The sequence below is a fragment of the Lactuca serriola genome, chromosome 8, assembly GCF_051521515.1.
Source record: "Lactuca serriola cultivar US96UC23 chromosome 8, Lser_US96UC23_V15, whole genome shotgun sequence".
NCBI classification, from domain to species: domain Eukaryota; kingdom Viridiplantae; phylum Streptophyta; class Magnoliopsida; order Asterales; family Asteraceae; genus Lactuca; species Lactuca serriola.
The window spans coordinates 303,122,596-303,149,769 of NC_136415.1; positions in this window are offsets into that span (position 1 = coordinate 303,122,596).

Below are 27,174 nucleotides of genomic sequence, written 5' to 3' on the forward strand. Positions count from 1 at the left end.
CAGTTTTTCAAGGTTTACACTTAAAGAGATATCAGGAGAGTGGATGCACTAGGGTTTGTGCAACACTCTTATTCCAATACTCTAGGATAGTAGAGTTCATTCTGGGAATAAAATTATTTTCTGCCAACAATCTCAGGACTATATATAGAAATCTAAACCAAATAGTTCATTAGTTACAATTCCAATTAGAGAAAAGCTAAATTCTCTCTCACGGATCTTCGGGTTTTTATCCCAAATTGTGAGTACTTCGATCTAGTTATATAATATAGATTAGATTGTAGTTTATAACATCAAAATCATGCCAAAACCCCAAGATTCGGGAGTTTACCGCCCAAGAACTAGAACCCACCATTGCATGTTTAGGACACCAAAACAATCAAGATTCAAGGGTGAAAGAGAGTTCACGGCCGAGGAGGTTCTTGGGCCGTGAACTCCATGTTTAAGTGCCAAAATGGCTCAAAAACCCTCCTTAAGCCAAGATACTAATTTGGGCATGTACCTTAATGAGTTTAGGAGTAGCTAACACACTTAGAACACCAAGAAAAAGATGTTCACAGGCCAAGATGTTCCAGGGCCATGAACTCCATTTAATAGTGCCAAATGGTGCCATAAATCGTCCTAAAGCCTTGGATATTTTCCTTGATTTATTCCTTGTTAAATTAGAGGCTTGAAAGCACCATAAAACTTCCCCCAAAGGAGATTACGGCCGTAATCTCCATGGGATATGGTCCCAGGGCCGTAAACCCCTATAAAGGGGGCAAATGTCACCCAAATACTTGATTAAGCCTTGAAACAATTCACCAAACTAGTTGTATAAATGATAGGCTTCATTTAGAGACCTTGTTGAGAGTTTATGGCCAGAATTTTATTCCCCTGGGCCGTTAACTCCAAAGTATATGGTCATTTGACCATAAACTCCCATTAGAGGCTTTGCACTCCTTTGTTGCAACCCATTTGCCTCTTAGCACTTGACCAAAAGTGTTTTCCTCGCATTAAAATGCATATACATGTATAATTAGTGTTTTAATCACTAATTATTTATATACATATGTCTTCATATGTAATTAGGATCATGTGTGTGTCTAAAGTCTTCACTTGACACCAAGCACTTGTCCGATCCTTCCTTACGATAACAGTCCGTTCAATTCCAATCACTTACTGCAGGTGAGTTCATACCCCTTAATTAATGTTTTAAACCATTTTTAAATGTTTTATGGGGGAATACAAGTAGAATTATGCTAAAGTATTATATCAATCACATGTGATTAATAAGCAGGATTCAAATGATTGGCTACTCATTAGCCGTTTTACCAAACAGTTTCCTTCAAATGTTTTTCGTAAACACTTTATGTGTTTAAAAACTCCTTATTACACTATACATTTTACTCTGTATATTACATTTCAAACTTATTTACAATTGTGTTTCAAACAAATGTTCTTTATAATAAACTATCTTATCAAACCCATGCCTTCAAAGCCATTTTATAGATTGACATCAAGTTGATCTTTTCTTAGAAAATATTTATGTTCAAAGGTTTTACAAATCTTATCTTATGCTTTTATATTATAAATTGCATGCCTCTATATGTATAGTTATATAAGAAATGTTTAAAAGACTTAGGAAGGCTACCCACCCTATTTCCTTTTCGCGCTTGAGATGTGGTCTGGTGGGATATCGAGTACTCGTCCGAAGGTCGTTTAAATATTAGTTATATAACATATGTACATATATGGTCATAAAAGGCCCTTCCAGTTCATCCCATGCCCTTGGGTAGCAAGGGTATACATCCATGTCCATACGTACAAGTTAGATTACTAGTAAATTACCATTGGGTGGTTTAGGAAGATACTAGAACTATTACTAGAATGCGATATCATACTATGAGTCAGTTCATTGATGAGTCAATACTTACTACTATGAGAACACATACAACTATACTAGAGAAGATCATATACAACTATACTAGAGAAGAACATATACAACTATACTAGAGAAGAACATATAAAACTATACTAGGAAGAGAACATATACAACGATACTAGAGCAAGTAACATTACATTACATATACATGAATACGTTAAAAATTGTGATCCACTATATCGGAGCATGCCTTAAATGTCATGGCCCGAGTTGTAGCTAGAATTCTCTTGGAGGGAGAGCGTGAGTTTGCGTATAGATCTATATTGGATTGACTATCCTACACCTTGCTGCTAGCTACAGCCGGACATACAGGTCTGCGGGTGCCAAACGTCATTCCGTTTTACGACCATTCGTATGTCGTTGTTACCAGTCGATAGTATGGTACGATTAATCACATCATGCCTTAATATAAATCCGGTTTAAGGTAGTTAGTACAACAGTATTTCCTATAATACAACACTACAGTACTACATTTATTTTCCCTTTTCTTATATTTAGTGATCATTTCACTTAAACATTTAATGTAAAAACTATATTTTGATAATGATAGTTACACTTGGGAAAATGACACACTTTTACAAGAAACGAACATTTAGAACAGTTAAGTCTTGGTAGAAGACTACATTTAGAACAGTTAGCTCTTGGTAGAAGACACACTTGTTTAAATAGTAGGAATCATAGGGATTTCTAGGGGTTTTAAAACGTTTACAGTAGTTATACAAACATTTTCATACTTACAGTTCATCTACAAACATTTTCATACTTACAGTTCATTTACAAACATTTTCATACTTATAGTTCATTTACAAACATTTTCATACTTACAGTTCATTTACAAACATTTTCATACTTATAGTTCATTCACAAACAATTTCTTACATATAAATTCAGACACTAAAATACTTATGATCTCACCAGCTTCAAAGTTGATACTCACTTTCAAAATTACTTGTATCCTCAGGTCATCTATAGACATGTACCGATGCAAGGATTAGGGAAGATGGAGCTTGTTGAAGACTCATCTTTCATTTTGATTTATGCTTTACTGTTTATCAAAATTTGACAGAACACACTTGTATAATAATTATATTATTAATGCAATGGATGATGTTGTTGCAAGTTTACTACTTTTCATTGTTGTGATACTGTACATGATGTCCTCCGCCCCAGAACGTTTCCGCCGTTCTTGGTTTTGGGGTGTGATATACATCATCAACTAGCTCTCCAAACAAAGATTCAAAGTTCAAGGGGGAGAGCTCCAAAGCATCAAAGACAACCGAAGTATCTGTTGAGGGGGAGACTCCTATTCCCTCCTCAACAGATAAAGGTCTAGATGGAGGTGATAGTACGGATCCAAAACCAACAAGTAGTAGTTCAATCGAGGGGAAGACACCAACTTCCACCTGTACTACAGACTCTGATGCCGACAGAGATTACACTTCGCCAGTCAAGGGGGAGAAAGAGAAAGAGAATGCAATTGACGAAGGCGAGGATGTTCAATCAGAATATGAAGAAGAGGTGGAAGCTGAATTGAATCCAGAATATGATTCAAACTATCCTCCGTTAGTAAAATGGACAAAGGACCATCCCAAGGAGTAGATCATTGGTGAATCTTTGGAAAAAGTTCTTACTTGTTCTCAACTGAAAGCGAAACAAACTGCATTATTCTCTAAAGTTGAATTTTGTATGTTTAATTCGTTTATTTCCAAAATTGAGCTGAAAACTGTAAATGTTGCACTTGATCATTCTGATTGGGTTCAAGCAATGCAGATGAGCTCCATGAGTTCGAATGCAACCGAGTTTGGAGGTTGATTCCTACACCAAAAGATGCTTTTGTAGTTGGCTTGAAATGGGTATTTAGAAATAAATTGGACAACGAAGGAAATGTCATTCGAAACAAGGCTCAGTTGGTGGTGAAAGGATATTGCCAAGAGGAAGAGATAGATTATGAGGAAACCTTCGCTCTAGTAGCTAGGTTGGAATGTCAAATGTGCTTTCTTGAATGGAGAATTAGAAGAAACAGTCTATGTTGAGCAACTGCCGGGTTTTGTGAACGAAAAATACCTTGATCATTGCTATGTGCTAGATAAAGTTGTCTATGGATTAAAGCAAGCACCGAGGGCCTAGTATGAAACACTAACTCACTTTTGAAAATGTCAAAATTTAAGCAAGGTTCGGTTGACCCAACCTTCTTTCGTAAGAAGGAAGGAAAACATCTGATGATTGTTCAGATTTATGTTGATGATATCATCATCGGCTCCACAAATCCTAGCTTAACAGCCAAATTCAAGAAGTTGATGGAGACTAAATTTGAAATTAGGGTAATGGGTCCAATTAATTTTTTCCTTGGTTTAAATATTAGACTGGGACCAGAAGGTATATTCATCAACCAGGAGGCTTATACAAAGAACTTACTGACGAAATTCGGAATGCAGGGTGATTCAAAAGTGAAGGTTCCTATGGAATTCGGCATTAAGTTAACTCCATCTCTGGAAAAACCTGTTGTGGACATAACACTATATCGTCAAATGATAGGGTCCCTTATGTATCTAACAGCTAGTAGACTAGACATTATGTTTTTTGTTTGTTATTGTGCCAGGTTTCAAGCCAATCCAAGAGAACCTCACATGGTGGCAGTCAAGAATATTTTTCGTTATGTGAAGCGAACCTCATCTCTCGGTCTCTGGTATCCTGCAAGATCTGGATTCTTCATTCAAGCCTTTTAAGATGTTGATCTAGGAGGATGTGGACTGGACAGAAAGAGCACCACAGGTGGATGCCAATTTCTTGACGGGAAACTTGTTAGGTGGCAGTCCAAGAAACAAACTTGTGTTTCACTATCCACAGCCGAAGCTGAGTATATAGCTGCAGCATCTTGCACATCTCAAGTGGTATGGATTCAAAGTCAACTAAGAGACTATGGGCTTAGTATGAAGAAGATCCCTCTCTACTGCGACTCAGAAAGTGCAGTTAGGATTTGTCACAATCCAGTGCAACATTCAAAAACCAAGCACATTGCACTTAGATATCATTTCATCAAGGATCATGTAGAAGATGGGAATGTGGAAGTACACTTTGTTCGATCTGCTGATCAACTGGCTGACATCTTTACTAAATCCTTACCTGAAGTGACCTTTAACAAAATTTTACAAGGCTTAGGCATGATGGAAGGAGAGTCGGTATCGAATCCTCAAATCTCTCACTAAAAATTAGACAAGCGAAATGGAGCGAACGCTCGGTCTATATCAACTCCATAATTTTCGGGAACCGAAATGAACTGTACGCTCAGTCTATTTCGGCTCTGGGATTTTAGGGAACCGAAATGAACTGACCGCTCGGTCTATCTCAGCTCCGTAATTTTCGGGAACCGAAATGAACCGAACGCTCGGTCTATATCGGCTCTAGAATTTTAAGGAACCAAAATGAAGCGAACGCTCGATCTATTTCGCTTCACTCATATAAGATTAGGTTTCGGTTGTATATCCTGTTCATTCTTTTGTCTTTAATTCAATTTAAATTTAGTTATTTTCTTTTTCTGTTTTAATTCTTTTTCAGTAAATTTCAAAATTCCAAAAGTATTTTATCTTTCTGTTTTTATTCTTTTTCAGAAAATTCCAAAAATTCAAAAATATTTTTTTTTTTTTTGTTTCGTTTGTTTTTTTGGTTTGTGAGGTGTGTTTCTTTGTTCTTCTTAGGTGATAAAAGTACCAGTACAACAGAATGTGGATCTAAGGCAGGTATATTTCATTTCAATACGAACTAGTTAAGGGTCCCTAGAAGCATGTTGCTGCATGTTGACCTAAGTCTCTACGACTTTGAGTAAGCCTTAATGATTCGATCTAGACCTATCGTTTCTTCCCAATCAGGCTGATCAAATCTACTCGATCTAGAGCTACCTTAATCTTCTCATATGAGATAAGTGTTTTTCTGCTTTGTCACGACTATCTAGCAGAAGGTACTTTCGGTTCTATAGCCACCTCCCTTATATTCTCCATCTACTTTCGGTTCACCAATGTAACCCTTAAGACTCTCGGTCCTTACCACTAAGGTTTATGGTTACACAACATTTGTGTTTATGATCTTAGATACATATACCATGTGCTGAGTCAAACCCAATATCCAACACCAATAATGAATTGACGGTGAATTAATTATTCAAGAACTTACTAGTTACTTAATGAAATCTCCTTTTATTTTTGCGTGGTCTTTTCTGAAATTGTCTAACACCAAGGCTTTTCTTCCACAAAAGACCTAGTTTATTTTGTTTTTGAGATTTCTATTACTTTATTTGTCACTCAAACTTATATCCCACCTACTTGTTCAACAGACCACATCGGTCTCACAACTACTTCTTCCAACGTTCGGTCTTATGTTAAGACTCGAAGTTCGGTTGAAGATAAGCTACCCTGAAGCCTTATAATTAAAAGCAGCCTTTCAATGTTTATTAGCAAACAGTTGATCATTTTTTTTTGGGAAACCACCCAAGCACTTCAAGTCTCTCTTGACTTTGACGGAAGTGATTCTTGCCCGGAATCCCTTGCTTTCTGTCTTATGATGAGACATCACTCACATCCCATACACATTTGCCTTATTTCCTTATCTTTGTCGCACTAATGCATGGAAATTTCAATTTTCCCACATTCTGGTTACTGATTGGTTTGAATTTTGTTTTCTATAATGGAGCCAAACAAGGGGTTATCAAGGGATTTCAAACGACGATTGAAGATAAGCTTTGGCCGCATGAATTTGAACGGTCTCTATTGTTGGATTAATGTCTAAGTCCATAACTATAATTGGTAAGACTTGACCCGACTCGACATGGTCCATTTGGGTTGCATGACATCATGCACTTGGATAGACTATAATGAGAGAAATAAGACACTTATGGTTACTGATATATTATAAGTTCTAGTATATTAATAATAAGAATAATAAGATTATTTAATTAGTATTGATCAAGAATTAATCTAGGATTAATTAAGTGATCAAAAGAAGACTAATTAAATATATGGGTTGATTGTGTAAATCATCCATACTTGTATAGTGGGCTAATGCTCCATGTATAATCAAGTTGGGCTAAAACCCATTGGATGGTCCATGGATGCTCCATGGTGTATGTGAACCCATGGATCCAAGGAAATGGAAAGTCATGACAATTAGGGTTTACCCTAATTGTAACACTATATAAAGATCTTATTCTTGACAAAATCGGCCACAGGAGTGAGAAAAGAAAGGGTTAGTTGATTTCATGAAGTGTAGATTTCTCTCAAGTTATTCCAAGTGTATTTGGTGTTGTGTGAACCATTTGAGGTGTCACACTTAGGGCACTAGGCACTCAAGCTTCATGAAGACTTCTACATGAAAGAGGTATATATTCTATCTTGTTACACTCATTGTTTTGTATGCTAGATTAGGATAATACCTTGGAAGTTATTTTTTGCATGTATAATAGAGAAAACATAGATCCAAGGTATTTAGGGTTTCATGTACACTTAGGAGTGTTAGAATGCTCAAAACCCAACAGTGGTATCAGAGCCTAGGCTTGTTTTCTTGTTATACTTGAAAAGCTGCTTAAAAAATCGAAATTGTTCCTGTCTGATCATCAGACTCGGCGAGTCCATCAGGAGACTCGGCGAGTCCATGCCTAAAAAGTGATCAAATCGATCCAACTCGCCGAGTTGGTTCATGCACTCGACGAGTTGGACCCCCAGACAGCATAAATTCGACTTTTTTGGATGGAATTGGACTAGGAACATTACCCTAAGATGTTTTTGAACTTATAAACTTGTTTTTTATGTGGTAATGTTCATGCTAATCCAATTTCAAAGATAATTGTCAATAGATTCATCTTTTGTATTAGTTTAAGGTTTAGACTAATTACATGAAAAAGTTTGATTTGAATTATCTTGTTCTTATGAGTTGCTTAGATTAATAGAAAAGTTGAGTGAAATAGTTGTTTCAATCCAAATTAATCTAAGAGTTGATTCTAAAATGTGTTTTTGTAACTTGTCCTCAAGTTATATGAAAAGTCACATTTAAGTTTCATAAAACTCATAAAAGTTGGCAAAGGTTACAAAAATGAAGAGTCTAGTTCTAATTAAATGGTTTTATGACTCCATAATTTGTCCTCAAGTTATGGAGGACCAAGAGTCTCTTCATTAAATAATAAATTAAAAAAAAGTGTAACCTTAATTAATTCCATAAGTTATAAAATAAAGAAATGTTAATTCTTTTATTAGTTTAAAGTCTTCCATAACTTGTCCTCAAGTTATGGAACTTGAATAGTTTTTGGATTAAAACTACTTTAAACACATAAGTTATGGAATTAATTAGTTTTGAATAGTTTCAAAACTTGCCCTCAAGTTTTGGTATTTGTAAAGTTTTCCCCATGAATACTTTAATTCCAAGTTAGCCCTTATAATTTTAAAGAGTTAAAATTCAACCCTTATACTTTATAATATTATAAGTTAATAATATATATATATATATATATATATATATATATATATATATATATGTATAAGAGTAAAGTCAGTCTTACCGCTAGTACGTCTCATTCACGAAGCCGGTCTATAAGGTGGGTATAAGGTTGTTGCCTATAAAATGGCAACTTAATGGGTGTCCACTCTCACCCACCGTTTGCTTGACTGGTGGAGGGTCGTTAGCCGAACGGGTTTGACAGGACTATATTTCTCCCTTCAATAAAAGTATTAATGATAAATACTAATTAACTAAACCTTTTATAAATACCCAATCTTATTTACTTAGGAAAATGTGAATAAGGTGCAAATCCATGAAATTACGCTTTGCACTTTGTTTAAGTCGGTTAATGGAGCGTGTGTGGTTAACTGGCACACTAACTCGTATTTAACAAGGTAGGAAAAGGGTAACTTAATGTTTATCATAGTATCGATGGAGCGTGTGTGGTTAACTGGCACATCGATTAAGGGGTAAACACTTAAGGGTACCAAGTAATTTGCATCGTTACTTCACACCTTGTTTAGTGATCCTCGGCATCCCAATCCCAAAACCTGAAGGGCACACTCGAGATTGAAACATGCCATTGAACAGTTCCATGAATCTCAAAAGATCTAGGAATTTCAAAACCAATTAAAACCTAATAATACATTTCGTTTATCTTGGTGGAAATTGGTGAATCGTCATTCACCTACCTTCAAATATTTTATAGCTTGGATTACGACATATCTCTTCTAAGTTATAAAATAATTTGTTGGGTCCTAGCCTTAATATTTCATATTGGGTGTCATATTAAGGACTTAAGATCAACTATCTTTAATATCTCCCAAAAGATGTCTGGTTTAGACATTTATGATCTTCCCAAATCTCTTGAAACAAGCTTTCCTAAATGAATATGATGTCCCATAGAAATCATACTTCATTCACCTCCTCCAATTATTCTCCCCAACCCACAAGTTCATGAAAAGTTTAAGGTCACTCAAGCCCAATTGGCAAGGCAAGGTCTAGGTGTGGTCACGTCTTGGAGATGTAGTGACATATTGACAAGTCGGGAGAGTTGGGTGTCAAAGTCTTGAGAAAGTTGGTGGTTCAACTCGGTTGACCAAATGGTAAAGAGACTATGACAAGACCCTTAATGATCTTATCTATTTGTTAAGATCAACTTCCTTAAAACTTGATGGACATTGACAATAGTGACGCAGGAAATCCAGGAAAGCATTCTCTTCCCAATGGAAAGGGATCGGCCATAGTCAACTCGGTTGACCAAATGGTAAAGAGAAAAGCTAAGTCTGTGATAGTCCTGCGTACCATTATCAAAGGGTCCATATGTTTGTATTACAAAAGAAAGGGGCATTGGTTACGAATCTGCCAAATTTACCTAAGGATGTTGATGTTAATAAGTTTGACTCTACTTCAGGTAAAGTCCACTATCTAACTCTGCTAAGTTTCTATTATGAGATTCTTGATACATGATGTGACTGGGTCACATGGTGATGTTTTAAGAATCAAAGAAAAGTGAAGAAACTTAAAGAAAGAATATGATGAATCTGATCGCATAGATGGATTTCTATCGCGTAGTTTGAAGATCGGATTCTTAAGCTACTTCTTAGGAGTTATGAGATATTGCTTAGGAATAGATAACAACAAGTTTTCATATGGATTGTGAGGATATGTTTTTCCGCATAGTTTTAAAATAAAGGAAAATTTTGATTTTATTTGTTTTAAAATATCCTTACAATGGCATTTGAGGAAAAATTGTTGCTTATATGATTCCATTAGTAGCAATAGTGGAAATATGAAATTGATTCTTTCATTTGTGGTAATGTCTAAATTTACCAAATAAGGAAAGATTCTCATCACCCAAGTTTCAATTTGACCGGAACTTGGAATCATGCAAGTTGTATAGCATGATGAATGAGAACTTTCAAGTATTGGAAAATTAAGACTAATTACTTGTTCACATGGATGTGTGAGTCAAGTAAAGGACTAAGAGATCGAGTACACATTCTTGTGCACTGATTAAGTCCACCACAAAAGATTGATAAAACTATTCGTCATAGTTTACAAAAGCTTAGTAAATATGATTATACTTACAAGCTTAAGTGTAACTCTAAGACATTGGAAAAAGGTTCCCAATGTATGACAGAGAGAATAAGAAGAATCAAATTAGGCAGAAGGATAAAAGTTTCTCAAATCTGAAAAGATGGGAGAGTACTTTAGTATCAGTTTTGTGATCATCTTAATGATTAAGAAACCATATCAAAATTAGTTCTCTAAGGAAATCTTAGTGCATTCTTATGACTAAGAAGAGGGATCTTGAATTGTTGAAATGGTTAAATCAAGAAGATGAGTCATACTTCATTCCAATACAAGTCTTAGAGTCATACTCCAAGATTGTAACTTGAGTGACATGTCTTAAAGAAGGTTTAAAACACGTGTCAAATGTAAGAGTAAAAGTTTTCTACTCTTGTACATTTGAAATTGGTAAGTTGTGATGTTTTGGATCAAACAAAGACCAACTTAGGCCAATTGTGTCAAGTGTTTTTCTTGATTAGAATCCACACTATCTCTTGAATATCTGACAAGAAAGTATTATATGTCAAGAGGACAGTGGGAGTCTTAAAGGTCTTGAAAGTCTCAAGAACTAATCAAGAATAAAACCTGAAGTTCTTCACTAGCACACAACTTGAGGTTTATAACCTATCGTGTTGACATATTCTGTGCCCATTCCAGTTAAAGTTGACTTTGCATATGAGTTCTTAGAGTTCTCAATTTGTTGCACAACAACTTGGAAGCAATGGCAGGCCCTTGAGCTACCAGGTGGCAAGAAATTAAGATTGAGTTCAGTCCATATGAGTTTGGATTTTTCATTATCCTTGCCTTGTGACTATGGTTTTGACAATTCACATGGATAAGAACACATACACCATTAAATCTAAGTGTCATAAGGTTTCTCTCCGACTCATGAAAATGATGGTAAGGAAACACTTTCGCTAAGTAGATTTTAGCTAGATAGCAATTGTGATATTTGCATTCTCAAAGTCGTTACTAGAGTGTGTGTGGTTTACCGGCACACTAACCTGGACTTGTGAGAAGTGGCAAAAAGGTCTAACCATTATGATTACAGCATCCCTCTTCATAATTGTTTAGACACACAAGTGTGCTATCTAAGGGAAGGTGTATGATTTTGATAAAGTCTTATCAAAACAATCTAGTATCAGAAATATGAACTTTGGTAAGAAAGTCAGCTGATTTCTGAGTACATGTCAAAGCTAGTGGGAGCATAAGTGTTATGCTAATAAGCGTCATGTTAGTGGGAGCATGATAATTATGATAAGTATTTCAAGTTAGCAATGTTAATTATAGAAAAAAAGTTTCAATTGGAAAAGAGTTGTTTTGCTATAATTAAGGGAGAGGAAATTATACTTCATCTCAAATCTATAAGCTTAGATCATGAGGTTTTAATCATTTAGTCAAGGATATATATATGAATTTCATGTTGGAATGGCTCAACATAAGGAAATTCTATATATGGGTCCATTATTTGCGTTCTAAAATTCGATTATGATTACGGCATCCCTTTTCATAATCTGATTTATGAGAACTTGGCAAATTGAAATGGAAATGTTATAGCAAAAGACTGGTTTAGTCTTTATGTCAGACATCTTGAATCGTGTCCCATATGCTTTGGATATAGGATCGACTACATGTGCTGTATTCATCCTTTCTAAAATTTTCCAAATGCCTGGGGCATTAAGAAGGGAAAAGGTTTAGAACTGGATATCACTAAAAGGATTAAACAATTGTCGAGGGCAATCTAAGGTTTACCAAAGATTGGGTGCTCAAGGACAGTTGGAAGTATAGTGATAATTTTGCAAGGACCATATTGACATAGTCTGTAAGGAGGCAACTCTTGTTCAGAAGGGATAAGTCAAAATCGAATATGGAAATGTTTCAAAGTTAGATTTTTTCAATCTGTTTAAGATTAGGAAACTTAATGCAAGAAGGATGTTTCCAAGGAGCTGATCTCCTTTGGAATACTCTGTAATGATTGTTATCAAGTCTTTCTAACTTTATGCATAATCATTACAAGAGGATCAATGCATATAAGTTTAGAATCTAACAGATTTCAGTAAATGACATGAATTTGGAATTCTTGTATTTGCAGTAAGGATTTGGGAGTGTGAAAAGAGAATCATTGAAGTTATGTTCAATTGATCTAGTTCACAAAGTAAAGATTATAAACAAACATAGTACCATACTTGGTGTGTGGCATGACTAGTGTTTAGAAAACATAGTGTACATGCTTGGAGCATGGGACAACTATTGTTTTAAATTCAAGAATAAAGTTGATAGCTGAAACAGTATACAATGAATAATGTGTAATCATATGGTGATAAATAAAAGGTGTTTTATTTATGTTCATAGGTTTTGATACCATATTGGATTCAATTATTATTGTGTTTCATTTTGCATGTTTTGACTTCCCGAATAAACTGGGTTATTCTTCCGGAATGACTAAGTTATTCAAACCATCCACAGTTGGTCATATGTTGGAAGTAGATATGAATTAAGACTGTCATGGGTTGGCTTGTAGAGGTCTACGGTGTTGGACAAAGGGCTACAACACTCATGAGTGCTCATAAGTTCTGAGTATTGGATTCAACCCATGCTCATTGGAATCACTTCATGGATTTTATCACGAGTGATCATGAGACGATAATATCTTATATTCTTCAAACCTAGAGATATGAGTTGTTACTATGAGTTGGTTGTACATTGATTGCACGAAAACGCATTTGGTAACTCGGTGCTATAAAACGTGTCTTTGTGTATGATTCAACAAGTAGTAGAACAAGCCATATGAGTCGAAGTTTATCCATTCCTTTTACCTTCAGCATAAAAGCGATATCTGTGGGCCTGTCGATGATTTGATGATGAAAAATGGAAGTGCTCGGCCGGGCCAGGACTGATTTGATTTGTTCAATTAGTTAGTCGTCATAAATCGGAAATCGGGAAACAACAAATGGACAGATAGAATGATTATAATCCATGTCTCAATCCATATGATATCTAGAATGGAGGAATATATGATCCCTTATCTAATGGACAAGTCATTGACAAAGGTCAGAGTTTATCGACAAGGTCAGAGTTCGACAGAAGCTTTTGAGAACTACGATTGCCAGTTGGTTCCTGAAGTCATACGCAATAATAGTTTTAGACTTATCCAAGTGGGAGACTGTTGGATTAATGTCTAAGTCCATAACTATAATTGGTAAGACTTGACCCGACCCGACATGGTCCATTTGGGTTGCATGGCATCATGCACTTGGATAGACTATAATGAGAGAAATAAGACACTTATGGTTATTAATATATTATAAGTTCTAGTATATTAATAATAAGAATAATAAGATTATTTAATTAGTATTGATCAAGAATTAATCTAGGATTAATTAAGTGATCAAAAGAAGACTAATTAAATATATGGGTTGATTGTGTAAATCATCCATACTTGTATAGTTGGGAAATGCTCCATGGATAATCAAGTTGGGCTAAAACCCATTGGATGGTCCATGGATGCTGCATGGTGTATGTGAACCCATGGATCCAAGGAAATGGAAAGTCATGACAATTAGGGTTTACCCTAATTGTAACACTATATAAAGATCTTATTCTTGACAAAATCGGCCACTAGAGTGAGAAAAGAAAGGGCTAGCCGATTTCATGAAGTGTGGATTTCTCTCAAGTTATTCCAAGTGTATTTGGTGTTGTGTGAACCATTTGAGGTGTCACACTTGGGGCACTAGGCACTCAAGCTTCATGAAGACTTTCTACATGAAAGAGGTATCTATTCTATTTTGTTACACTCATGGTTTTGTATCCTAGATTAGGATAATACCTTGGAAGTAATTTTTTGCATGTATAATAGGGAAAACATAGATCCAAGGTATTTAGGGTTGCATGTACACTTAGGAGTGTTAGAATGCTCAAAACCCAACATCTATACCCATGCGTGCTAACGTATACCTGGGAGTAACCACACTGTCACATCGCGCTTTTCCAGGCGATGTTTTAGAGATCATGACATTATCATCATGATTTTTCTCTCTCATGGCAATGGTATATAAAGGGTTTCTCATTTTATTTGTCTTTTACCAACAAAAAATTCTCTCAAACTTACAAGAGAAGTATACACTGTTCATCTTCCTTCTTCGATCAACAATGGTGACTTCTTCATCCATTCATGATCTGACTGCTTCGCCAACATTACTTACAATCAAACCCAATCAAAATATGATCATCGAACTTAACCCATTTTTGTATGATGCATATATGTTGCAAGTAGTAGAATGTTTGAAGTACTCACCGCTAGTGTTAGCCCTAAAACAGGTTGAAGTTGTCCCAATGTCGCTCTTATCTCAAGTTTATTCCACTGCGACATATGACAAAAACAAAGAATGCATCTGTTTTGTCATCCACGATAAGAAGGAATCTGTTTCGAAGGTGAAGTTTTGTTCGATTTTGAATCTTGCTATCGATTCTTCGGTTATCTCGTTGGATTTTATTACGACGACTCAACTGTTCTCGATGCTTTATGAGATGGGGTATACCGATGTGCTAACCACCATTACTAAAGTCAAGAAGTCATGTTTACCGTCTCAATGGAATGGATTGCCCACTCTACTCATTAAGGGTCTAGCAGAACGAAGTGGTGGTTCAGACGGTACCAGCAAGGGTTTCCTTACCCTTCTTTATGGACTTTACAACGATATCAATCTTGATAATGGGTCAATAATCTGATCTCAGGTGGTGTAGAGCCTCAACATATCTATGAGCCATTCTGAAGTATCTTGTGGAAGATTTTGGACTCTTATTACGAGGAAATCGATTAATTCTTTGGAGACTCCAGTTATGAAGGATGCTCTGCTTGCCTCTATCGCTACCTTCTACACGAAGAAGATCATTCTTTCAGATCCCATTAAGTTTCCTCACAATGGATCAATTCCTGAGTCCATGTATAGGGGTGTTTCAGAACGAAGTAATGTTATGGCTGAATATCCGAAACTTCCTCCCATTGGACCGAGAGTTCTTTCTCCAGAACAGCAGGTTGCACTGGTTGCCATGGACAAGCCTAACAACCGAGGGAAGCGAATCTCCAAGAAAGAACCTACTGAGGAAGGAAAGTCTAAGTCCTCCAAGTCCACGAAATGCAACACTGGTGAACGGGATTCTTCTCATCAAAAGAAAAAGAAGATAAAGAAGAAGGCACAAAGGTCTAAGAGTCCCACTCCTCCATGTTTAGAACATGACGATGACAATGAAGAGGAGGAAAGTCATCATGACTCACCAAGGGGTAACACTCCTCCCCATTCACCTACTCCAACTGAATCTCCCAATCACAACATAGTTCCTTCACCACCTCCATCACTGAAATATACCATACCTCTCTCTGATCCTATTATTACTCCACCAGTCACATCTCAACAAACAACTTTACCACCACCACCTCCTATCACTTCCATTCTTATTTCCAAAACTCCTTTATCATCTCCAATCCTTAGAAGATCCACAACCACTACCATTCATAACCCCACAGTGAATGTCAAAGTATCTGATACGGGGGCAACTACTGTAACAGAAACCCCTGTCGTCACTAAACCTCTTTCCCATATCCACTCCACTGATTCTGGTGCTACCCTTGGTGGATAAAATGATGAATATGACTTTACTTATTTTAGTACATACCGGCTTCCGACTGATAATGATATTGATGCTCCTGTCACAACTCAACATTTACAATAAATTAATGAGAAGCACGATCGCTTACTTGACGATAGTAAATCTTACAGTGGTGTTGTTCTTAAAGCCTTCCTCACAACTGCCATTGATTAATACACAAAGGCTATTGAAAAATATACTCAGGCAGTTGATGCGTCTACATTGTCTTGTAAACAGGCAACAACACAAGTTACTGAGGTCGTTCACACAACTCAGATATTCCTTGACTCTTTGAAAGCTCATGTTGAAACCACTGCAGCGAAAGTACAATCCTTAGTGGACTCCTTTTCGAAGTCCCTTCAAGAAGAAAGCACTAAGTTCGATGTTGTACGCTCATCGTTCCAAACCAAGAACACTTCTTTTTTTAAGATCAGTGGATTCTCGTTTTGACTCTCTTCATGCTACACTGGCAACCGAAAGTGCCTTGAAGGAGGATCTGGCCAAAGACAAAGCCACTATTAAATTCTAGAAGGTGCAGCTAGCCTAAGCGGAGAAAGAAATTTCTTTGTTGAAGGTCCGACGGGCTGTGTATAAGAGTTGTGCGGGTGAGGTGAAGGACATGTTGACCAATTTGCTTGGTGCTCATGATCCTATTTTAACTCTAACAATTCGTAATCATCTCACATCCAAACTCCTCCTTTCCCTTGCCATGCTGCATGAAATGAAGGGTGTTTCGGAGGGGTTCGTACCTCCAAAACAAGGGGGAGAAAGTAGTGCTCGTGTTGTTCAACCGAGAGTAATTGTGAAAACAGAAGATGCTCAACCAAGTATCACAGCCAAAATGAAGGATAATGTAGCTTCAGGTTCTGGTTCACAAGCAAAGCCAAAGGAGACCATTGATGAAAGTGAAAACGAGGAAGAAGAAACCATTGCTGATGATCTCAAACGAAAGAAAAGAAACAGAGAGTTGGATGAAAGTTTGAAAGTAGCAAAGGAAGCAAAGGAAAGGGAAAAGAGAAACAAAGAAGAAGAATATGCCCTGAACTATAAGAAGGATTTGTTTCCCTTATGGACGAAAGAGACACTTCTCAATCAGGCGATTTAGTTTCCTTCTGTCTATTGGTTGGAGCCAAATACTTCGTTTGATTGTGATAACTCCAAGGACTCGTAGTTCGATATGCCAATTACAAGGAAGGCTTTTACTTTCCATTATTTTGATTCAACTGCTGAGGTTCCTTTCCCTCACTTGAAGGTTGATCGTGAGCTGATAGACTTTTACTTAAAGTATGGGCAACCACAGTACTTGACTTCGAGCGCACAAAAGATCATTACTGTCAAGGTACTCAATCCTTCTTCTGTAGGGAGATTTATCAACATCAATTTCAAGATCACTCATGGTACAGCAAACACAGTGTCTACTATCTCTCTTGCAGACCTTCCCAATCTCAACCCCCATGATTGGATTCTGCTATACAACATTCTGCTCACTAATCTTGTGGAATATGAGCCTATTTTAGAACATCTGAAAAGAATGTTGGCCTCCTACATCCATGAAGTTGGTACTATGGATCAGGAAGTAGCGAAGGTGATAAACAAGAATCCAATTGTGAAGACTACACCGAAACCAGTGGATGTGAACAAGATGAAAATATGACAGATAGATTCAACGAATCTTACTGTGATGTTCACGAAAGGCGAAGCTCACAAGTTTTTGTTTGCTCTGGTAGATAAAAATCTGTTTTCTATTAACTGATTAGAGCACATTATCAACTTGATATGTCGGTGCAAGCAGAACTTAGAAGCTGACAAGAAAAATTTCACTGATATGCTGCGTTGGTACATTACTTTTCGGTACCATCTTTTGGCTATCATCCTGAGGATTTTCAAGACTGTGAAGAAGTCTTCGGTTGTTAAACAAAGTTAAGGTTTCGGCTCCAAAGACACAAAGGGGGAGATTGTTGAGTCCGTTTGTGTTGCGTATTGGGCCTTAAGTTTTGTATCCGGATTGGGCCTGTCCATCCGTGATTATCTAGATTAGGTCAGTGATTATCTAGATTAGCTAATAGGATTTTACTATAAATATGCATGCATGTATGCTTGATAAGAAGTTGATTTTTACGTTCAATATTGTAAACGCTAAACACCTCTACAGTCAAAGTTCTTTATCGAGCTCTTCTGAGGTGTTAAAGCAATAATCATTCAACATATTCAGCTCCATTCTTGTGTTCTTTATTACGTCCTTATTTATTAACTTGCATGGAATCATAAGATCCTAATAGAACTTTTTTCTAACAAAACACCTCAAAAGCATCTTCCATCATGAGTGTATAGCCACACACCCATGGCAATACACACCTTTAAGGTGGCCATACACCTCCCTCATGCAATCCTTTAAGGTTCTAGAACTTAGTGTAGGTAGTCCTAAGTTCATAGAGTGGTTCTCCATCACATTTTGTAGAGAAATACCTTCCTTTAACTCCTTTATGTGTCGTTACATGTTAATTAGGATCCAATCGTGTTCAAGGCTTCAGTTGAATATCCGACATTCCGTACCGATCTTTCATTCAAATCGCCCAAGGTGAGTTCATACCCCTACATTTTCTATGTTTTTAATGCTTTCAGGGGGGAAGACAAGACAAATCAAAGTATTTTATTATGTTTTAAACTTATTAATATAGTCCAACGATTTCCACGTTTAATAACATATTCGGATATTTTATCCCTTTTTCTAATATGCTGAGGATAAGGGAAAATTTTAATTTGGAAATCTAACTTCATAGCTTTCAGAAAGGTTTTTACAAAATATTCTCTATATCAACTCTAATAAACTATAATGGGTATAGTTTGGGATAACCCTCTGGGCAGTTTCTACCAAATCAGATTTCATGGATGAATATATATAAACTATGGCAAATTTAGTTTATGTTATATATTTTCTCAAAAGTATAAAGTACATTTATTCAAGGAGAATTACTGTTTTATACTGTCTCTAGCTTGTAAACTAGATTGTACAGAATTGTGAGGCTCTACTTCAATACTGTACCCTTAGGTGTACAAGGATAAATCCTTTCAGTATAACCAGAGTCTTCTAGAGGGAGAGCATGAGATTTGTGAATAGATCTATTCGGGACTGACAATCCGACACCTGAACTGCTAGCTACAGTTAGGCAAGCATGCCTGGGGTGAACAAATGTCATTTAGCTTAACGCCTGAAGAACGTTGTAAACGTCTCTCGGTCATATCAAGCATGGTTATACGACTCGCAAATAAGTATAAACTAACTTTGGTTTACGGACTCTACTCTTCATTGTTTTATTTTGAGTAATAAGACTACTTTCATAAATACGTTGATAGTAATCAGGGATTTCTAAACTTGCATCTCTACCTCTAGGACGGATACCCTGTTTTTATAAGAAAACATGGGATTTTCTCGAGGAACACTTTTCAAAAGAAACAAAGAACATTTTCCATAAAAAAAACTAAATGCTTATGAACTCACCAGCTTTATACTGATATTCTTTCAAAATTACTTCTATTCTTAGGGATTTAGTAGGCAGGTACTTCCAGGATTTCGATGAAGTCGGCGCGTTAGAGTCACGTCTTTCCATTTTACTTTTGATATGAACAAAATTATGTACTAAGACAATGTAAACCTTTTTTATATATGTATTCAATGTTTGGTTGTGTTTACTTTGCTTACTATGATACAACTGTTGTGATACTACGCATGACGTTAACCACCCCTGAACGTTTCCACCGTTCCAGTTTGGGGGTGTGACACTGGCCCCAAAACCTAAATAACTTTTTGTATCAAGTGAGACTCCAATCATGCATTTTCCCATCAAAAACTCACTGATGACATCGTGATGATATAGGTATCCATTGTGTCCAATAACTACATTGTTTTGGTGCCATTTTGGTTTAACTGATTTTAACCACTTTTCCCTCAAATATAAACAAATGTGGATATTCCTAAGAAAAGGTTGACCATTTATATAATTGAAATTACATCATAGTTCATCTATCTCTCAAGAACACATTAAGCAAGGTATTTTGTGTTTCAATTTGAATTAGGCATGTAATTCTAACTGGTTTATCCTTGGATTATTCCACTTCGTAAATTCAGCAATGTCTTCACCCTAAGGAACTTGAATTCCCTCTTTCTGATACACCTTCTCCAAAATCAAACTCCAGTATCTAGCACAAGAAATTCCTTTAGCTACACTTGTGCTTTCGAAACTTTTCGTAAATTCTTTCCACAACTAAGTGGCATAATCCACACTCAAGTCGTAATACAAACCCATTACCATAGCGTATACTTCTTGTTTTCCCTACTCAATACCCACTTTTCTTCCTATTAAGCATCGTAGAAAAATCCCAAACATGAAATTCCATATGCAGGGAAGCCCATACTTTTTGAAATCACTTATCTTTTCAAGTGGTGGTTGATGACCCATCTCGTTGAACATACGCATAATCTGAGGGTTAGAAGGTTTGAAAAAGGGTGGTGAATTGGGTAACTCCAAGAACTGTGAGAACATTTTCTTGGTGAGACGAGTTCGTTTTTCATTCACTAAATTGAACGTGATAATATATGTTCCTTTATTGAATGAAGCAGTAGATGCAGCCATAGAAAACCAAGTTAGTGGCACGACCAATGATTTGAACATTGTGGTGGCTAGAACTGATCTTTTCAATACAACAATCAGCATCTTGAGATCATCTGCATACAACGAAACATTTGATTTAACTTGATAGTTGTTGCTTTGTATATTCGTCATAGGTTGGGATGCAATTTCTTTAGTAATGGAATTCTGAACTGCAGCCATTTGCAAGTTGATTGAAAGCTTTCTGGGAAAAATATTACGGCTTTTTGATATTCTGTGAGTTCTTGAATGCGTGATTTCATAAGGAAAGAAGATATTCCTTTTATAAGTAACCCAAAATAATTTTAACCGTTTCTCATTAAGAAAAAGATCACATCATCCCTTGAAATGTGCACCAGTAGCCGTTATTGTAGCTATATCAGATAAAGTTCCTTGAAACTTAGGCCAAGTTACCAAACGGTTACTTTGAGACTGTTCGTGAGTACGTGTGGATAAGATCAAACATTTCAGATTTGAGGTTGGGCTCATTCGTTTTTGGGATTCGAAACGATGTCATTTGCTAGTCTTTTGAAATCATCAGCCTAAGTTAGTATTACTTAGAGCCTCAAGGATTTCGTAAGTTCAGTGATTCAAAGTAAAAAGGATAAGAAGAAAATTAAAAAAAAATTGGATCTGTGATGTCAAAAATATTAACACAAAAACAGTTAAACCCCAGGCAAAGGTTGCTTCGTGAATTATCAAGAGAGATAACTAACAACTTGTGCATTTTCCCGTGAATTACAATCGAATACTTTTTGAGAAGTATCAAAGGGCTTCTTTTTCAAGGCTTCAATGGGTGGCTTACAAATTTCGTTACATATCATCCTAAACATAAGGTGAGTAATTGTAAACGAAATTACTTGTTTCACCAGAGTAGTTAGTGACAAGTGGCTTTGTCAAATTTGTAAAAGTGACTATAGAAAAGAATTAATACAAACACAGAAATCACATTCATGGAAAAATAGTTAAGTTGGACTTCGTTGGGAAACAAATGTCGTGGGTTTCAAACATTTGATCAAAATCACTCATACGAAAGAATGTGATTTGGAGTATACGAAACTTTGGTACAGAAACAACAGTTTCGTAAGAATCTGGAACAAAGTTCCCTGTCAATTCCTTATTAAGTTCGGATATTTGGGTTAAACTTGCATCACGGTCTTATTATTTAAGATCATTAACATAGATTTTTGACATGTTTAAGTCACAATTGGTTTAATCAATGACCTCTTGAACAAGTGTCTTTGTGTGTGAAATGTGTTAAGAATTTTTTTGATGAAAAAGATTGGTTAAGATTTGAATGTACCTCTATTATATACGGACCAAACAGACAACTCGTAACTCATTTGAGAAAAAGTAAGGTAGCTCATTGACAAATGCGAATGTAAGCCTAATTTGGAAGAAACTTTCGTATGAAAAATTTCATTAAGGCTTTCGTAACACACATAGAGTCAGTTGAGGCTTGAGTCGACATGCAGCAGTATGCTTCTAGGGACATCATAACTAGTACAAAGATTTAACAGAATTATCTTCCAATAGAAACACAAGCATGACCCTTTGAAGAATGGTCTTGAAAATGTTCTTGAATACCTAAAAAAAACAATGTAACCAAAAATCTTTTTGAATTTTCCATTTTTGAACAAAAACAAAAAAAAATATATTTTTGAGATTTTGAATTTTTCGAGAAATAAAACATGCAACAAAAGAAAATATTTTTGATATTTTTGATTTTTCGAAAATTAATACAAAGAAATAAAAATAATTTTGATTTTTCAGTTTTTCAATTAACAAATTCTAAACTAATGAAAAGAAACGATAGAACAAAACACGCAAAACTTTTTAGTATCAAGATATGAAAACGAAGTGTGTCAAAGCCTCTTAACGCACAATAACCTCTGAATGATTCAGTCAGCAAGTCTCTGAATCGACACCTTTTTCACCAACAACATTTCGTTAATTTTGAATATTTGATATTGGTACCGAATTCGCATCTAACATTCCCAGACCTGCTAAAATTCTTACAAAAGATTTTTCATCCATTGGTTTAGTGAAAATATCAGCAAGTTGATTAGTAGTTTTCACAAAATGAACTTCAATGTTTCCATCTTCCACATGATCTTTTATAAAATGATAACGACTAGCAATGTGTTTCATTTTCGAATGTTGTACTGGATTATAACAAATGCGAATAGCACTTTGTGAATCACAATACAAAGGAATCTTTTTCTTATTAATTGCATCATCACGCAATTGGCTTTGAATCCAAATGATTTGAGAAGTGCAAGCAGTAGCAGAAATGTATTTAGCTTCAGCAGTAGAAATAGCTACACAAGTTTATTTGTTTGACTGCCAACTTCCCAACTTCCCATCCAATGATTGACATCCTCCACTTGTACTTTTTTTGTCGAGAGTACACGCAATTGGCTTTTTTTGTCGAGAGTAGAAATACCACAATCCCAACGAAACTGTTCCTTTGAGATAACGAAAAATATTCTTCATAGCTGTTAAATGTGGTTCTCTTGGATTTGCTTGATATCTTGCACAATTGCACACATAAAACTTGATATCAGGTCTACTTGCAGTTAAATAAAGTAAAGAACCTATCATGCTTCGAAACAAGGTAAGATCAACAACAGGTAAATCTAACGAGTGTGTTAACTTTGTTCCTACTGCCATTGGTACTCTTAGCTTCGTGCTATTGGTCATTCCAAACTTTTCAAGCAAATTCTTCGTGTATTTTTCTTGGTTAATGAAAATTCCTTCTCTGATTTGACATATATTTAACCAAAGAAAATTGTTGATTTTACACATCATGCTCATTTCGAATTTACTCTTCATCAAATTCTCGAATTCACTAGACAAAGCTGGGTCAGTAGAGCCAAAAATAATATCGTCAACATAAATTTGAATAAGCATGAGATGATCCACAACTTTCTTACGAAATAATGTGGGATCAACTGATCATTGTTTAAATTTGGACTGTTTTAAGAAATTGGAAAGAGTTGCATACCATGCTCTTGGTGCATGTTTTAACCCATACACAGCCTTATCTAAAATGTAAACATGATTAGGATATTCTTAATTAACAAAACCTGGTGGTTGTTCAACATATATTGTTTGTTCGAGTTCTCCATTCAAGAATGCACATTTGACATCCATTTGATAAATATCAAAGTCTTTGTGTGCTGTATAGGCTAAAAATATTCAAACAACCTCAAGTCTGGCGACAAGGGCAAAGGTTTCTTCGTAGTCGATACCTTCTTGTTGCGAATTACCTTTAACTACAATCCTAGCTTTATTTCAAATTATATTGCCATCTTTGTCAGTTTTATTTTTGAAAATCCATTTTAGCCCGACAATCGAAACATCATTAGGTTTTGGAACAAGTCTCCAAACCTTGTTTCGATTGAATTCAGCAAATTCAGATTGCATAGCAACAACCCAATCTGAGTGTTCCAAAGCAATATTAACTGTTTTTGGCTCTATTTTCGAAATAAACAAATTAAACATGCAAAATTCTTGATTCGTATTTAGTACCTCATTTTTTGCACGAATTTGAGCTCTTGTTAAAACTCCATCTTTTGGATTTTGATATAACTTGCTCTTTTGGATGATTCTTCGTCCATTTCTCAAGTGGTGGATATGCAGGATCAAATTCCAATGGGGCATCTTTGTACATTTCTTCATTTTCAGTAACTGCCACAGAAATATTATCATCAAATTCATGAAATTCATCATTTTGATCAATATTAATTGCATTTGTATCATTATGCTCCCCCCTCAACATGATTATCATTTTGATGCTCCCCCTAAAATGCATGATTCATACTACTCTTCTCCCTCTCGAAAGAATGCTCCCCCTCAGCATTTAGAGGAATAGACGTATGCTCCCCTTCCATACGAACATCTAGCATACTTTCGACGTTTTCGGTAGCATCTGAAGTGATTGTTGAATCATCAGTATGTTTTGATGATCCGGGTGTTTGATTATCATCAGCATGAACTTGAGCATCAATTGCCCTATTTGAAACACCAAAAATGAGATCATAATCAAAATCAATTAAATTATCATTTTCAATTTGATTGGTTGATTCAGCAAGAATGGGTTTTTCTTCAAACTTTCTTTTTACTTGTTTAACATAGTAATCATTAAAAGTAAGATTAAAATTTTCTTCAACTTTGCGAGTTCGTTCGTTTGTCTTTAAGATTCATGATGAAACATCTGTAACCAAAAACATGAACAAATTTGACATTAGGTTTCCGATTATTTATTATTTCATAAGTAGTGATATTAAATCTTTTATGAATAAAAGAACGATTTTGAGTAAAACATGTTGTTGAAACGACTTCAGCCCAAAAATATTGAGGAAGATTCACATATGTCAACATTGTTCTTGCTGCCTCACATAAAGATCTGTTTCTTCTTTCAACAACACCATTTTGTTGTGGTGTATATGGTGATGAGAAAATATGTGAAATTCCTTTTTCAGTTAAGAACATATCCAACATCTTGCTCTTAAACTCAGATCCATTATCACTCTTTATTCTACGAACATTCGTTTTCAGGCTCATCTCTATCTTTTTGATGAAATCAATCATTGTTTGAGCTACTTCAGATTTTATCCTGAGAAAAAATACCCATGTGAAATGTGAAAAATCATCAACGATAAGCACAATGTACCATTTGTTGCTAATTGTTTCAACAGTCGAAGGTCCACAAAGGTCAATATGAAGAAGTTCCAATGGTTCAACAATTTTTGAGTCTATCATGATAGGATGTCCTTTGCAATGTTGTTTTCCTTGTTCGCAAGCTGCACAAACAGTATTATTATCAAATTTTAACACAGGAAGACCACGAACTAAATCTTCTGTAACAAGCTTGTTTAGATTTTGAAAGTTTAAATGAGATAAACGTTTATGCCATAACCAACTGACATCACTTGAAACTTTCAAAAGTAGACAAACAGATGGTTTGCCCACTATTGGTTTAATATCCAGTGTGAACATATTGCCATATCGTTTCGATTTTAGCAATACTTCATTTGTCTCGAATTTTTAGATTATTCTCCCTTCTTCGTTAAACACCACTTGATTTCCAGTGCCCACAACTAATTGTGAAACACTAATCAAGTTATGTTGAAGACCTCCACATATGCAACACGATTTACTGTAAATTGCTCATTCATTACTTTGCCATATCCTTTCACTCGACATTTTTTATGATTACCAAACTTCACTACTCCACTTCGTATCATATTGCTCGTCACAAAGTACCTGTATTTAATTAAAGAATTTAGGTACCCAAGGCTTTTTGGGTCCTTGCTTATTAGTTTGAAACAAGGAATGAATTTTAGAAGTAAAATCCTAAGGTCGAATTTTTGCAGTTATACTATCAATTAAATAAACATCATTATCTAAAGATATTGACACATAATTTTTCGATAGTTTTGGATTTTCATTACATTGCTCCTCAGGCTTCTCAATTCTTGTTAATTTATTGATTGGTTTCCATCTCTGTATCGGAATATCTGAATCTTGAGAAGATAAACTTCTAGTGGTTGACTCATTCAAATATTTTTCATAAGCTGTTTTGATCTGAACTTGAGAAAACCTTCCAGACTGATACCTTTTTCCTTGTCTTTCATGCCAATTATTGATAGAATGAATTTCTGATTTTTCATTTGAACACGAAACCTTTGTTGGTTTTGTGATTGAAGGATTTGGAAAGTTTGGCTTTTATGGAGTTAATGTAACTTTTGATTTTAAAGTTTTGTTTGGAAATTGTTGATTATTCGTTGATTTTTTAACATTGTTAAGTGTTTGATCATTCACAACCAGGTGTGATTTCTCATACTTTCGAATGCTATCAAATTTTCGAATATGTTCAACCTTTCGGTTTATTGGAAATTTGTCTATTACATTCATTGGATGATGAAAAGACATGTCTTTATTTTTTCTGTGACAATTGGTTTTTGAGAACTCTTAGTTTTTGAAAAATTTGAGATTTTAGACTTTGAAACATTGACTGTCTCATACGAAACTTTGGATTTAGTCAGAGCGGGTTTTTCCTTAGACACCACTTGCCAAAAAATTATTTTTCGTGCCTTTCTTTTTGAAACTTGGTGTCCTTTTGAAAAGTTGCTAACAAGCACTTTGAATTCGTTTGAAGTTGAATAAACAACTTCTTTTGTAACAACATCTTTTTCTTTTTCTGATTTAACAACCCATTTTTGTTGTGAGTTTTGTTTTTGAAAAACATACGAATTCTTAGTGAGATTGTTTGCAACTATGTTTTGATTTGAAAAGAATCCTCCATCAGTTGAAAGCTTATTGTCTTCTTTGACCAATTTGTTGAATTCAAGCTTGACATTCTCAACATTACCAGTTGTGACAAATACTTGATTTAGAAAA